The sequence below is a fragment of the Littorina saxatilis genome, linkage group LG9, assembly GCF_037325665.1.
Source record: "Littorina saxatilis isolate snail1 linkage group LG9, US_GU_Lsax_2.0, whole genome shotgun sequence".
Taxonomy (NCBI): domain Eukaryota; kingdom Metazoa; phylum Mollusca; class Gastropoda; order Littorinimorpha; family Littorinidae; genus Littorina; species Littorina saxatilis.
This window is the reverse complement of record NC_090253.1, coordinates 11,348,390-11,364,842: the sequence shown is the minus strand read 5'-3', so window position 1 is coordinate 11,364,842 and position 16,453 is coordinate 11,348,390. Positions and strand designations below refer to the sequence as shown.

Below are 16,453 nucleotides of genomic sequence, written 5' to 3'. Positions count from 1 at the left end.
CGTGACGATGGAAGCACAGGCCAAACAGTCATTCTAGTTTCCAAGGACACGATGACCTACCTGCCAGCACTCCGCCCCACCACCTCCGACCTGGTCAGACTTTTACACGGGATGAGAACACCACTCTACTTGGACATATACCAAAATAATCCTCTTGACTGCTTCTGATGTAGATTGGAATATTGTAATGAATGACTTTCCCTGAAGCTACCAGTGTGTAGAGTGTGGAGAATCAAGCTGACATTATTTCCAGACCGTCGTTCTCATGGAAACCATCATGTCAACTGCTGCAGATCCGTCCATGCGTTGTCATGGGGTGAAGGCATCCTAGCTTCCACTTAGACAAATACCAACATTCAATAGTCTGGCTGCGTCCTGTTCACGACTGACATGTTTGTGTGTGGTGAAATGCAGGTAGTGTTTCATTAACAGCGGCAGTACTGATGGATATATACAACAGTTATAGTCCTTGAATAATAAGAGGCCCAAACCTAACCGGTGTAACACGAAATTTTTACTCCACGAAAAAATTTACTCCGGAGTAAATATTTCGTACGAAATTCTTACTCCGAGTACACTTTTCGTACGAGAAAAGAACTCCCCAAGGCACGAAAAAATTACTCCCTCCACGAAATGTTTACTCCCAATTTTTTTTTTTACTTCCAGTAAAAATCTCGAACGCAAAAATGGGATGCGGGCGAAGGGATACTGCCAATAAGTGATCTCGCGCACACGAATCTCGCGCTACCCTCCTTCCACCACCAAGACTAACAGGGGACAAGGGAGTAACAATTTCGTACACCTGGCATGGGAAGTTAAATTGCTCGTGTTGGGGTGAAGTAATTTATTCGTTATTTATTCGTCAGGGGAGTAACATTTTTGTACGAAATGTTTACTCGGAACTCACCTGTCTTGGGGAGTAATTTTCTCGTGCAATGGGGGAGTGCTTTTTTCGTAAAGGGAGTAACTTTTTCGTACAAAATGTTTACTCCGGAGTAAAAATCTCGTGGGAGTAATTTTCTCGTGTTACACCGGCATGGCCACAAGCACAATGATGCTGGATTCTCCACAGCTTCCAGGCAGCGTTTCATCGTTATGTTATTACACGTGAGAGCGCAGACACTAAATATGCGACAGTCTGTTACGGCCTGAACTGCTCGAGAGCAAGTGAATGTCTGTGTCTGAGCGTGTTTACCGAGGTTCTCTGATTTCGAGTCATCGTTAGGGTGAATTGCCATTTCAACGGCAGTTTCTTGCTTTAACATGTGTTCAGTTTTGCAGGCAATCGACTAGGAACTGAACCAGTGACGCCATCTTAGAGAAAAGTTGTTACACAAAACCCCACAACACTAAAGCGCAGGCACCCCAACTGCAATTTCTTAGTATTCTACTACTTGAGCGCATTTGATTAACACGAATGCCTTAACCCTAGAATGTGAGCAGCTTTGCAAGCTGTAATCTTAACCAGTGACACGATCTAAGTGACAAGGCTATACAAAAATACAGCTAATAATACAGCCATCACAACAAGATATTTTAGAACAATGCACAGATCACCATTACAACACTAATTTCTGACTTCTTGGATGTATGCAGTGTTGCCAACAATCGATGTGGACCTCAACAAGTGACACTATCTCAGCGAGCAAGCCGTAGAACAGGGAAGATATGGACATTCCAACACGAATGTGTAACTTCTTTAATGTGCGCAGTCTTGCCAGCATTCGACTGCAAAGCGAACCAGTCACACGATCCATAGGATCAAGAGTTGAAGTAAGGAATACAACGTCATTCCCACAGAATACATCGTCATTCCCACAGAATACTTCGTCATTCCAACAGAATAATTCGTCATTAACACAGAATACAACGTCATTTCCACAGAACACGTCATCTCATTCCCACGATAACTTCTCCGTCTTGTAAAGTGAGCTTGAGATTGTCGTCACCCGCCTGAATGACGACGCAAACCGGTGACGGGAAAGTGTTAAGCAACCGTTGTCATGGAAACGATACATCCATTCCAGTAACATATATTTTTTTCGTTTTTGTAATTATGTAGCATTCCCACTTGTTGCCAGTACACTTTTTTCGGGCAATAACCCGATTGCGCCACGTGTCGGGTTTTTCCGTTCCACTGGGTAAAGCTCAAACGGTCACTCTTCTTCTTTCAGTCTGTGACGTCTCTTCAACGGTGTGAATTCGGGACTATGCCCTTGATTCGATGAGTACTGAATCGACGTCATTGAAGCATCCAAGAAAACGCACCACAAACACCGTCGTTCACTCACTCACATCCACAAGGGGAAGTTTGGGTGCATTTGCATCAGCAGACGACAAGTGAGAAGCAGAGAAGAGGGGGTATAAAGGGAGAGAACTGCTGTCATAACGCTGTCATGTCCTCGTCCTCTTCCCGTGCATTGCTCCAACTCGATCTGCGGGCTGCTCGGCTGCTGCTGCTGCTCCGTGTCTGTGGGAATAAATCCATTAATTAAAAACTGACGAAGTATCCAACTAACTAACTAGCTCACTAACTCAAACAATCTTTTAGACAATCTATCAATCAATCAATTAAGTAGAAATGCTATGTCTTAGGCATAGTCGTCAACCAGCCAAGGTCGTATATACCCCCAGCGTAGGACAAATCGACTCTCTCTCTCTCTCTCTCTCTCTCTCTCTCTCTCTCTCTCTCTCTCTCTCTCTCTCTCTGTCCACACACACACACACACACACACACACACACACACACTGACACACACACACACACACCCACACCCACACACACACACACACACACACACAGACATACACACACCCACACTCACACAGACACACAGACACACACACACACACACAGACACACACACACACACACACACTCACACATTCACACACACACACACACACACACACACACACACACACACACACACACACACACACACACACACACACACATACATTGACCTGGCCTTTCAAGATAGCCAGCATGTCTGCCTGAGCCGCTCCCAGTCTGTCCAGTCTTTCAGCGTTGTTGGCGTATGCCGCCTCCAGTTCGCTCTGTCATCAAAACACAAGAAAGGTTAGGCCAAACAAAAATATATGTTGGTTTAGGCTAACCCGACCCACCCTATTTTTTCCCGCAGACCCTAAACCTTTTATCATTTCTCAAACAAACAAAACAACTGTTGGCACGTTTTGCGAACTATACCGAGACTAAAGGGAAGTTACCTCCTTTAAACTTGACTAAATCTTTATATAATTATATAAAAAATAAATTTAAAAAAAGCCGACCTACCGACTCTATCTTTTTTGGTCACGTTACCCTTAACCAACATATATTTTTATTTGGCCATAGTGTATGGAACGTTTTATCATGGACAGAAAAAACCCATTTATATTCCAAAAGTCGGCATTACATTTACATTGCTACCCGTGTCAAGTTTCGTGTAGTTTCATGTCCTCTTTCTTACAAAAATTTTGACGTTTTAAACTGTCCTTGTCTTTGTGAGTAAAGACTGTTTTTTTTTTTATCGTGGTTTATCTCGCCAACAGTTTTTTTTTAGATCCCCAAGTAAGTCGACATCATGGTCTTTGTTTCTGATTTCTAGTCCACTCGGTTGTACTCAAACTCTAGACAAGAAAAGCTGGTAATAATATGACATGAAAGACAAAAAAACGAAAGAACGTGAGCGAAAAAGCAAGCTTTGCTTTCATTGTTTGTTCAGAATTCAAGGTCTAGTGTTCATCACAAAGAGCCCACTTTGGTGGCTTGTTGTCAGACCAGCGTTTTTGTCGGTCCGAAGGGAGCATATATATATATATATATATCGTCTTCTGTTTCATTTGGATCGACCGAAGCCGCAAGGCCGAGGTTGATAAAGATGTAACAGAGGGGGATGAGGAGTATGATTAACATACAGCAATAACAAAATGTCTAGCCATACATGAATCATCCGGTCTCGAATAGCAGCTAGCATCTGCTGAAGGAACATTAAACTCCAAAAACCAACCAACCAACATGAATCATCAAATGCCAGTCAACAGCAGTCTCACCATTCTGGAATGAAGTTGTGCGTGCGACGCCTGAAGCTGTATCAATATTGAGGTCACGTGCTCGTTCTCCACGGGGATCACGTGGTCCGGGTCATGTGACTCCACGTGCAGCAAAGGGTCCGTAGCAGCCGTCCAGGGGGCGCCACCTCTCTGAGACTCCAGTTTCTCAATACTGAAAGAAAAAGTGATAGTTAATGATATACGATACCGAAACATGCACAGCCTAGCGGGGACATTTGGAGTGATTTTCTACTGCTGATATGACGAAGTCACCCAGACACACCTTCGTTCTCGACATGTCTATGTTAGTTACACGAGAGACTTGCAGAAGTGATAGAATTTGGTGACACAAGGGTGACCACTTCGAAGTATCCCCGGAGTTTTTCTTCTACAGATTTCACCTTTACTTAACGATCACCTATCTAATACATCATCTTTGGTCGGTCCCTTGAATGGTCAATATAGCCAGGTGGGACTGGACCAACATACGTACAGCCTGGCTGCCTCCTTGGAGGGAGGGGGGGGGGGGGGAGGGGGTATTTTGGGTTGAATAAAAATGCCAAAGGTATATCTGAGCCACTCAACGAAATTTTGTCAGCCCGAAATTCTGACTCTTCGCATAAAGCAGGCAGGCTGTGGATTGTGTGTATGTGTTAAAGTGGAAGAAAGCAAGGTGTTGTGACAGTACGTACCTGGCAGGAGATATGAGCCGTTTAGACCCATCCAGCTTGGCCCACGAGCTGAGGCGTCTGGTTGCATGCAAAGAAACGAACGAGAATTAGTTCTGTCTGCTCCAACGTTGCAAAGCAGCACAAAATCAGATCCAATAAAACATCAGAACAAAACGATGCTAACAAGTACAGAGTCATAGCTACCCCTGCCAAATTGTCCAACACTATCGACTTTTACTACAATGCATTTATGGCTGAAACGTAATCGGACTAGTGTTGTATTGTTACATTACAACCGACAGTTTACAGTCGTCTGCACTTGTTCACCCTCGTTACAAGAAATTGCATGTAGCAATAAACGTCGCATTCTGTTTTATTATCACAATCATCTTTCTTTTCGTTCTTTGTTTCCCTTGCACTTCTTCTTCTTCTTCTTCTTCTTCTTCTTCTTCTTCTTCTTCTTCTTCTTCTTCTTCTTCTTCTTCTTCTTCTTCTTCTTCTTCTTCTTCTTCTTCTTCTTCTTCATCTTCCTGTACTGTGTTTATCAGGTTATACGATTCACAATCTCTTAGTACAGAAACAAATCGACAATATTGTGTCCTTACAGTAACGAACGTTTTAAAAATATAAATATATATATATGTTTTTCCCCCTCCATTTTGCGAGTTTCGACGCACACAGCTAAAAGTGCATGTGTACCCTTCATGCCAGTGAAAAGCGAGTGGCGTGTTTATAGAAGTGCTCCTACACACACTAATTGGTGTTCATTGCCGTGTATTGTCTTAACTGTAAGCTCTATCATAATGCAATGCCTCAGTGCAGGTATTAGTTTCAGTGCAAGAGACGTGCATGCCACGGTAATGCGTTTCTTTCGCAATAGTACTAAGCAAATTCAATACAAAGCACAACTTTATGCATTCGTCAAATTCCTTTCTCAGTGATCGTTTTCCATGTGAATATTAGAACAAATTCCAATGTTTAACTTATAATTGCATTTGACTTTCCTAGAGAAGTTTGAACATGGTGCAACTCAACAACGGTGGAACCTCCTTATACGACCCCGAAACTAAAAACAAAATGCCTTCGTTTTAAGATTGCCTCCCTTTTGAGACATGGTGTTTTTCGTCAGATTTGTGTTTGGTCTTTAAAGGGGGGTTCCGTCGTATCATGATGTATAGAGTCGTGTACATTTAACCAAAGACATGTCAAAGTAACATCTAGAACGTTGGCTCAAGCACAGGCGAAGAGAACCACGGAAAGCATCACATGTAAGCTTTAATTAAAGCTTGTGAACTAAGCTACATCGAGAGAGAGAGAGAGAGAGAGAGAGAGAGAGAGAGAGAGAGAGAGAGAGAGAGAGAGAGAGAGAGAGAGAGAGAGAGAGAGAGAGAGAGAGAGAGAGAGAGAGAGAGAGAGAGAGAGAGAGAGAGAGAGAGAGAGAGAGAGAGAGAGAGAGAGAGAGAGAGAGAGAGAGAGAGAGAGAGAGAGAGAGAGAGAGAGAGCATACAAAATAACTTCCAGCACAAAATCAAAATAATAATCAAAGATTTAAACAGAAAGAAAAATGACTAATTCAAGACAGATAGGAGAGTTAACTTTCATTTACTCCTTTATTTGCAGCATTGATTGTAATCGATATTTTCAAAGTTAATTAAGGGCAACTCTTTTCGTTAATCACCGACAGGTTGTCAATCATGATATTTTGATCGATCTTTTAACCGTGAAGACAAAACCCGTGACATTTTCTAACATTTTCAAGTTTTTGAAACAACCATTTATTTAGGAAACAAAATATTACATAATTGCCATCAATACATTGGAGATGAAAACAAAAACAGTTCAGTTGAGCAGTAGAGGGATAGGGGAGGTGGAAATAGGGAGGGGAAGGGGGGGGGGGAGGGTGTGTGGTGGGGTTGAATAGAGGAAAGCCGGTCATTTCGAGGTACGTACACTGGCTTAACACTAGATTGGAACAAAATACCACAGCCGAAGCTCATAGAAAAAACAAAAAACAATACAAAAGAATACAATAGCCGACACGGACAGATCAAATCATTTTGAATATTTAAAAGCACATTAAAATATGTAATGCGAACAACAGCGACACTTAGCGATAGACGATGAGAGAAGACAACAATACCTTTGGAACAGACTGACACGGCTAGCGGAGGGGGAGGCCGCAATGCCTGCAACAGCCACAGACGAACCAGCGGGTGACAGGCGAGCAGTAGTAGCAGCAGGGAGATGCATGGAAGAGCCAGGGAGCGCATGCGCAACGATATTGGGTGCAGAGTTGGAGCGACAACGAGGAACGAGGTGTTCGGGGTCGCTGTCGGAGTCCGAGACGTCGTGTGGAAGATACTCGGGGTGGAGGAGGTTTGCGGGGTGGGGGAAGTCGGTGACGCTGCCCTGGTCATCGTCAGAACCCCCCGAGTCCAGCGTGGAGGCGCTGTCGATCCGGATACACAAGTTGGACGCCTGTCCCGCGTGCTGTGCGCGTGACACGCCAAGGCTGTTGACCGACACGTCACGCGCACGCTGCGAGCCAGACCTGGGGCGTGATCTCGCGGAGCAGTCCGACAGTCGTCTGTCCTTGCGAGACTTGGCTGTCCCGGGCTCTGACCGCCGCCTGTCTGCACGAGGTCTGTGCTTGGCGCGGACACTGGTGTCCTCACCACGAATGGCTGTCCTCGCCACTTTGTCGTCATCGCCGCTGCCGTCGGCAGAATCGCCGTCACAACACGCGGCGGCAAACTCTAAAGTGTCGGTGCATAGGTGGCTGATTTCTCCCTCGTCGTCGATGAAGTGAATCTCGGGGGGTGGGGCACAGCCCAGGGCGACAGAGGCGAGCAGGTTGTCCCCGGCCTGACTGTTGACCTCCGCTATCGTCTGACCGGGCTTGACCGTGTGGGGAGGCGTGTGATTGTGCGGCAGGTCTGTGTCGTCAGCCATGTCGGAGGCCGCGTTGCGTACGGGGGAGGTGGGGGAGGGACAGCGACTGTTCTCCTCCTCCTCCGTCAACACAGCACTGTAGCCCGCGGGGGAGTTGCAAAAAGCGCGGTTGAAACCCTTAGGCGGGCTGTCCCGAGCTGAAGCCTGCGGGGCCGGGATGGGGACATAGTCTTCCTGCGTGACCCTGTTCTCGTTGTTGCCTGTAGCGCAGCACAGCTTGCCCATCCTCCCCTCGCTGCCGTTCTGGCGCTGCTCCTCCGCCATCCATGCCAGCTTTCCCTCCATCCGTGAAGCCACCCCGGTCCCTCCATCCCCCGCCCCACCACCACCACCAGCACCAGCACCACTGTCGACCTCCTCCCTGCCGGCTTTCTGGCGGCGGACCTTGCGGTGGAAGATGCGACGCACGTTGAAGCAGACAGAGTGCAGGAAGCTGCGGTCCGCGGGGGAGAAGCCCACGTGACCTTCAGGATCCTCGCTCGTGTAGCAGTAGGTGTACGTCCTGCCCCCAGACCCCGTGCGGGCTTGTGTGTACATCCCTGCAGAGTTGCCTCCCCCACTCCCACCACTACCTCCACCACTATTTCCACCACCACTCCCGCCGCCTCCTCCTCCTCTTTCCACACACCCTCCTCCGCCTCCGCCTCCGCCACCTCCTCCTTTCCCCGCCCCTGTGTTGGAGGAAGCGGAAGTGGCGTTGTGCGCGGAAGCCATGGTGCGCATGTTGAGCAGCCTGTGATTTACGGAGCCGAGCTGTTTGAGCGGCTTGACCAGCTGACGGTGAGCCTCGATCTCACGCAGGCGGCGCTGACCGTAGTCCCGTATGATAGACTGTGGGAGGAGGAAAGGAATATTTATGTCCCACAGGCAATTTTTTGGCCGCTTTAGGACAGGATTGGGGTAATATATGATGTTTAAAATAAATAAAAAAAGGACTGTGGGCAACAGAGGCACAGCACTTACACTGACCACTCACTCGCCTCTTGTGGTCACACACTGACACACACAGCATGGACAGAACAAGTAATGACGCTGTAAACATGGGAAGACATCAGTCAGGACAAACCAGCGCCGTCATGGGCAAATGATTTCAATACGGTGTAAAGACTGCATTTGGCGAGACGAGTGTCAAGGTAAAATGTTTTAAGAAAGAAAAAGAAAAAGCAAAGCAATGTTACCATAGAAACAAATAGTCACGGTAGGGAACCACAGGTCCTTATAACCACGGATATGAAATGCACAAAAAAAACCACAAATAAGTAAAAGGGCACAATACACCAAATCGGCCAAGTAACGGAACAGTGACTGACCGTATGGACGTATGAAAGCAAAATGAAAGAAGACAGGAATGTCTAGGGATAGGTGAATAGCAGGTAAAATGTTGCAAAGATCAACAAATACAATTCATCTTGATAAAGGTGCAAGGAAGAATCAAAGCGTGAAAAAGTAAACAAACAAAACAAACAAAGGGTCTGGACATTTAAAGACACAGGATGTCCTTCTACCATAGCAGGGCTTGGTTTCATGGAAACGGATGTTCGGCTTTAACACTTATACAAGCCTGGGCAGGTCTTTGGTAGTTATATAGCACGAAAGCTTGCACAGGAAGGCAGGGATCTTCAACAAACAAAATCAATGGCTGCCGTCGCCATGCGGCTTTGAACTCTCCTTGCTTGGCCAGAACGCTGTTCGATGTAAACAGCTCGTCACCGCAAACACGACACGACTTGAACAGTATGATGTTACCAAAACTGTGGACAACAAGTCCTACTCAGAGCTTGACAAGGTCAAACATCGACAGAAGTGTCTTCTTAAAACACAAGCTTGTGTCAGCGGAGTTGTCATGATGAATACTGTAAAGACACGCGCACAGCTTAGCACGTTTTCTGATTGAAACAATAAAAGCTGCTTTGGTTATTCATTTTAGATTGAAATAATGAATGCTGCAATCTTTGGCAACTCATTTCAAATTGGAATAATAAATGCTAATCCTCGATAATTCACTTAAGAATGAAACAATGAATTCTATTAAATGCACAATTTTGTGTGTGTATAACTCACTTCTGATTAAAACAACGCATGCTGCGTTTTGACAATTTACTTCAGATAAAAAGAATGCAATATTTTGCTTTGACAATTCTCTTCAGATTTAAAATAATGAATGTTGCTCTTTGGCAATTCTCTTGAGATTTAAAACAATGAATGTTGCTCTTTGGCAATTCTCTTGAGATTTAAAACAATGAATGTTGCTATTTGGCAATTCTCTTGAGATTTAAAACAATGAATGTTGCTATTTGGCAATTCTCTTGAGATTTAAAACAATGAATGTTGCTCTTTGGCAATTCACTTCGGATTTAAAACAACGAATGGTGCGCTTTGGTAATTAATTTCAGATTGAAACTATATTATATATTGTTTTAATGATGTTTTTGCCAATTCGCGAAGTAGAAGCTGGGCCGTTTTGGTTCGAATAGTTCTGGTTGCGACAGTTATTGCGAGCTCGGTCATACTGACGTACTGAAGGCAGTTTGATAAACAACTGGGGGAACATAAACAGAAATGCTGTCCGTTTATGACATTGTCCTATGTCTTTCATCCTTGCCGTTAATATTGGTGAAGGCAATGATTATATAGCCGTATCCTCTTTTTACATTTAGTCAAGTTTTGACTAAATGTTTTAACATAGAGGGGGAATCGAGACGAGGGTCGTGGGAATGTGTGTGTGTGTGTGTGTGTGTGTGTGTGTGTGTGTGTGTGTGTGTGTGTGTGTGTGTGTGTCTGTCTGTCTGTGCGTGTGTGTGTGTGTAGAGCGATTCAGAGTAAACTACTAGACCGATCTTTATGAAATTTTACATGAGAGTTCGTGGGTATGATATCCCCAGATGTTTTTTTCATGCTTTGAATAAATGTCTTTGATGACGTCATATCCGTTGTTTTGTAAAAGTTGAGGCGGCACTGTCCCACCCTCATTTTTCAATCAAATTGATTGAAATTTTGGCCAAGAAATCTTCGACAAAGGCCGGACTTTGGTATTGCATTTCAGCTTGGAGGCTTAAAAATTAATTTATGACTTTGGTCATTAAAAATCTGAAAATTGTAATTAAAATTATTGTTTTATAAAATGATCCAAAATTACACTCATCTTATTCTTCATCATTTTTTTATTCCAAAAACATATAAATATGTACAGGGCAACAAAGGTGATACGTGAACCTCTATTTTAGTAAACCTTATCTGTAACTTGTTAACTCTTTTATCACCCCCACCCCCGTCATCCTCCAGAACCATCACCAATGGTTTTTCTTCTCCAAATATCATATAACCCAAGTCATATCCGAATTAGGCACTTAGTCCTGACGGACATAAAACCCCATTTTTCACCGGTCAATTGTAGAGTTGTGTTGGTGATGGGGTCTGGCTGCTGCTGTCTCCTTGTATTCTCTTGGGAACCTTTGTGTACCAATGACAGTTTGGATTGGATTGGATAAGATTTACAGTCCAGTGAGGTTACCCTCATGGAAATTCGGGCTGCTTTCTCCCGGGGAAAGCGAGCTGCCATACATACGGCGCTACCCATATTTTTTTTTCCTGCATGCGTGTATTCATGTTTCCTGAGACTTAATGCCGTGTGAGATGGAATTTTTTTTACTTTATTCCAAGTCCCACGGGTATTTGATGGACATTTTTATCTATGCCTATACAATTTTGCCAGGAAAGACCCTTTTGTCAATCGTGGGATCTTTAACGTGCACACCCCAATGTAGTGTACATGAAGGGACCTCGGTTTTTCGTCTCATCCGAAAGACTAGCACTTGAACCCACCACCTAGGTTAGGAAAGGGGGGAGAAAATTGCGGCCTGACCCAGGCCTGAACACGCAACCTCTCGCTTCCGAGCGCAAGTGCGTTACCACTCGGCCACCCAGCCCCTATTTTGGTAGGGCAATGAAGTTAGCTCTAAAAATCTCAACCCTGTTTGACTGGCCTTGGACCCCAAAGGTGATTGTTTTGCTTCGTGGACTCGGTTACAATTATGCTGACATGCTTAAAATGTGAACACAAAACCACTTTATTTGCCGAATTGATACCAGTATGCGGTTTCTTCTCAAACAATTAAGCCACTAAACCTAGTAAACCTTAGCCAGTGAAAATCGGACAAGAACGGCACAAACAGATTCACAGTTGCCATGCATGGTAAAGACATGAAATCACAATGTACTGCACTAAACCAGTGGATGCTGATAAACAACTCATGTACATATCAGTCGCACATTTCTAACTAAGTGTATCTACTTCTACGCTTGACTAAACGCGCATGCGATCCTATCACAAATGCGCATGCGCCTCTATCACATCGCCATGCATAATTATAGTGAGACATGCTTGCATCCTATGTATATCATTCGCGCCTCTTTGACTTGCTATCTCTACTTCTACGCTTGACTGAACGCGCATGCAGCCCTATCACAAATGCCATGCAAATAGTGAGATACATGCTTGCAGACCAAATTACACTGCAACACAATCACTGACAATATCGGCTCGTTCAACATGGACAGTGCAGCGAATGAAAGGAGAGAGACGTGAAAGGGTAGGCGATCTTGACATGACTGGATGGAGGACAGACGGACGCCGTCAAACAAACGACGTTGCGGTGCAGAGATACACGTCACGTGATGCAATCTAACTGGGGCGCCGTGTGTTCCGGCAGTACCTCTTTAAGAACGCAATTTTCTCGTCCTCATTAAGCAGAGAGAAAGGTTTATTATTGTCCGACAGCGACGGCGGCTGAGAGGCCAGATCTCGCAGAAGCTCGTCCAGACGAGCACGAGCACACTCCGTCAGCGCCCCCTGTGAAGGAGGGGCAGATAACCGCTGTCAGACATGGCCACAACAGGGGAGGGCATCCTTGCAGGCAAGAGCACGCGAGGGGTAGGGCTTGTATAAATACTGTATCTGCAGCTTTGAAAAGACCCAGCGAATGGTCTGGTCTTGCCGCACAAAAGACTGCTGTCTAGAGTTAGTACAGTCCGATAAATATTGGGCGGGTGTCAAATAAATATTGGGCGTGTGAGTAACATTCCCCAGGCTGTCTAAACCTTCAAGAACCAGCAGCAAAGATACATGCAGAAACTGAGACCCCCCTTCCCAACCGACCTCCACCCCACCCCAACCCTCCTATTCTCTCTATAGTTTTGGATGGATTTATTGATTGAGTTGAAGGATACATGGCCCCAATGCTAGGTCTCATAAGACTGTTTCTGCCCTTTGGTTATTGTGGGGATGACGTTATAGGATATGAGAAGTGGTGACCTTGACCCCTACACGCCTGCAGCCAAAACCCTACCACTTCACTACCAATTCCCTGACAGTACTTTAAAGTGTTTGATCAACGACGGTCGTGTTACTCATTACCCACACGCACCCAACGCTTTATTCTGCAAACTGTGAAAGTTCTAACTTCTAATTGCTACAAACAAGTGTGGTGGCGATAAACAAAATAAGATGAGATGGTTTCAAACTGTGTTTTCCAGATCCAGAGACAAAAAAAGAAACTCGTTTCATTTTGCAATGGCTGAATTATTCTGTCCACTTACTGAATTGGTCAGCGTACTTGCCAAGTTTCAAGTCAGTGTATAAATTCTGTGGCAAACAGGACGAACGTTCTACAGTGACAGATGAAGATGTGATCTCCAAGACCGCTAGAACGACCTTCGGGTGATTGAGAGAACTAAATCCACAAATGGGTTCATAAAGAAACTGAAACCTTCAAAAACCCAACTGATACTGCTGCTATGCTTCCGCTGAAAACTACCAAGCAGAATAAATACCCACAAGCAACACTATCCACCAAACTGTTCCATATACATTGCTACTCCACCATTGTACGTCTAGGTTACTGAAGCATTACTATACATGATGGAATGATCTATCCTAGATAAAGATAGAATAGGATAAAAAGGCTACGAAACACAAAGTATATTTGACTGCAACAGTAATAAGCAGTATCATCTATATGCAATGTGGTGTTATAGAAGTAAACTAGCACCAAAGTGCAACTCAAACAAAAAAGAGTAAGAACAAAATATATATCTTAATACCATGAGATTTACATCAATAAAACGCAACAAATCTAGACTACAAGCAATCACTACCTGTGGATCTAGTTGTGGATAACTATGTATGAGCGTGAGTGAGTGTGTGTGTGTGTGTGTGTGTGTGTGTGTGTGTGTGTGTGTGTGTGTGTGTCTGTGTCTGTGTGTGTCTGTATGTGTCTGTGTGTGCACGTGCGTAAGTGTATGCGTGTGTATGCGTCTGTGTGACTTTGCATGCACGCACTGAGTCTGATCCAAAAGTCTATACTGTTTCTAAATTTTTTAACCACACACATTCATTTTATCAATACACCCAGCTTAATTTTCAAATAAAATTAAAATTGTCTTGTCATTTTTATCAATGTTGTTTGCCGTATATGATAGCGCAGCATGTGGCTTCCTTTCACAGCACAAGTCGACCTAGACCTACAATTATTCACGGTCAGTAACGATAACTCTTACCTCTGCATCCGGGTGATCTTTCAAGGCCCCCAGAACGTCGTCCCGGGACAAGACGAACAGCTCTGAGTATCCCACGGAGCGGACATCCGCTGTTCGTCTGAAACATTATCATTGTCATGTTAGTAGTGTGCAAATCCTGACACTTTACCGCTTGGTTCTTAACTGGCCCTTAAAGGAACAGAAACAACAGCGAACATAAAGAAAACCACACGATCTCAAACAAGCACACACACACACACACACACACACACACACACACACACACACACACACACACACACGCACGCACGCACACACACACACACACACACACACACACACACACACACACACACACACACACACACACAATAATCTGACACCACACAGAGGTAAAAAAACATGGCAATTAAAATGCAAAACTAAGTATTGGTTTATATGTCAAGGTAAAAAACATGGCAATCAAAGTGCACGACTGAGTAATGATTTATATGTCAAGGTAAAAAACATGGCAATTAAAGTGCGAGACTGAGTATTGGTGTATATGTCAATGTAAAAAACATTGCAATAAAAGTGCGAGACTGAGTATTGGTGTATATGTCAATGTAAAAAACATGGCAATAAAAGTGCGAGACTGAGTATTGGTGTATATGTCAATGTAAAAAACATTGCAATAAAAGTGCGAGACTGAGTATTGGTGTATATGTCAATGTAAAAAACATTGCAATAAAAGTGCCAGACTGAGTATTGGTGTATATGTCAATGTAAAAAACATGGCAATAAAAGTGCGAGACTGAGTATTGGTGTATATGTCAATGTAAAAAACATTGCACTAATAAAAGTGCGAGACTGAGTATTGGTGTATATGTCAATGTAACAAACATGGCAATCAAAGTGCGAGACTGAGTATTGGTTTATATGTCAAAGTAAAAAAACATAGCAATTACAGTGCAAGACTGGGGAATGGTGCATATGTCAAAGTAAAAAACATGGCAATTAAAGTGCAAGACTGTGTATTGGTTTATATGTCAAAGTAAAAAACATGGCAATTAAAGTGCAAGACTGAGGAATGGTGCATATGTCAAAGAAAAAAAACATGGCAATTAAAGTGCAAGACTGAGGAATGGTGCATATGTCAAAGTAAAAAACATGGCAATCAAAGTGCAAGACTGATGTATGGTGCATATGTCAAGGTAATTAAAGTGCAAGACTGAGTAGTGGTTTATATGTCAAGGTAAAAAAACATGGCAATTAAAGTGCAAGACCGAGGAATGGTGCATATGTCAAAGTAAAAAACATGGCAATTAAAGTGCAAGACTGAGGTATGGTGCATATGTCAAAGTAAAAAACATGGCAATTAAAGTGCAAGACTGAGGAATGGTGCATATGTCAAAGTAAAAAACATGGCAATTAAAGTGCAAGACTGAGGAATGGTGCATATGTCAAAGTAAAAAACATGGCAATTAAAGTGCAAGACTGAGGTATGGTGCATATGTCAAAGTAAAAAACATGGCAATTAAAGTGCAAGACTGAGGTATGGTGCATATGTCAAAGTAAAAAACATGGCAATTAAAGTGCAAGACTGAGGTATGGTGCATATGTCAAAGTAAAAAACATGGCAATTAAAGTGCAAGACTGAGGAATGGTGCATATGTCAAAGTAAAAAAACATGGCAATTAAAGTGCGAGACTGAGTAGTGGTTTATACTGATTTCCATGTCGACATACCTGTTGATCCCCCCATCAAGGTTGAGGATTCCAATCTCACCGAAGAAATCACCTGCCCCCATCTGTTTCAGCACCGTGCCGCTTTCGCTGTTTGATAATTAAAAACAAAGGTATACTGGTTGATAATTAAAAACAAAGGTATACTGGTTGATAATTAAAAACAAAGGTATACTGTTTGATAATTAAAAGCAAAGGTATACTGGTTGATAATCAAAAACAAAGGTATAGGTATACTGGTTGATAATTAAAAACAAAGTATACTGGTTGATAGTTAAAAACAAAGGTATACTGGTTGATAATTAAAAACAAAGGTATACTGGTTGATAATTAAAAACAAAGGTATACTGGTTGATGATTAAAAAACAAGGTATACTGGTTGATGGAAACATTGATACATGGTTGGTTTGTTGCTTGATTGACTGAACTTTCATTGATTGATCAATTGCTTGATTTATTGCTTGATTTATTGCGAGAGAGAGAGAGAGGGAGAGTGAGAGAGAGGAAGGGAGAGAG

The 16,453-nt window shown here is 43.5% G+C and overlaps 1 long non-coding RNA gene across 1 annotated transcript; it reads right to left on the bottom strand.

Annotated features, from left to right (window-relative positions):
- Positions 1–218: 218 nt before the first annotated feature.
- On the bottom strand, positions 219–5,814 carry LOC138975258 (uncharacterized). The gene is made up of 4 exons (XR_011458582.1): positions 4,749–5,814; positions 4,057–4,228; positions 2,962–3,060; positions 219–2,470 (listed from the first exon to the last, which is right to left on the bottom strand). It is a non-coding gene; the product is annotated as an uncharacterized lncRNA (long non-coding RNA).
- Positions 5,815–16,453: the final 10,639 nt, after the last annotated feature.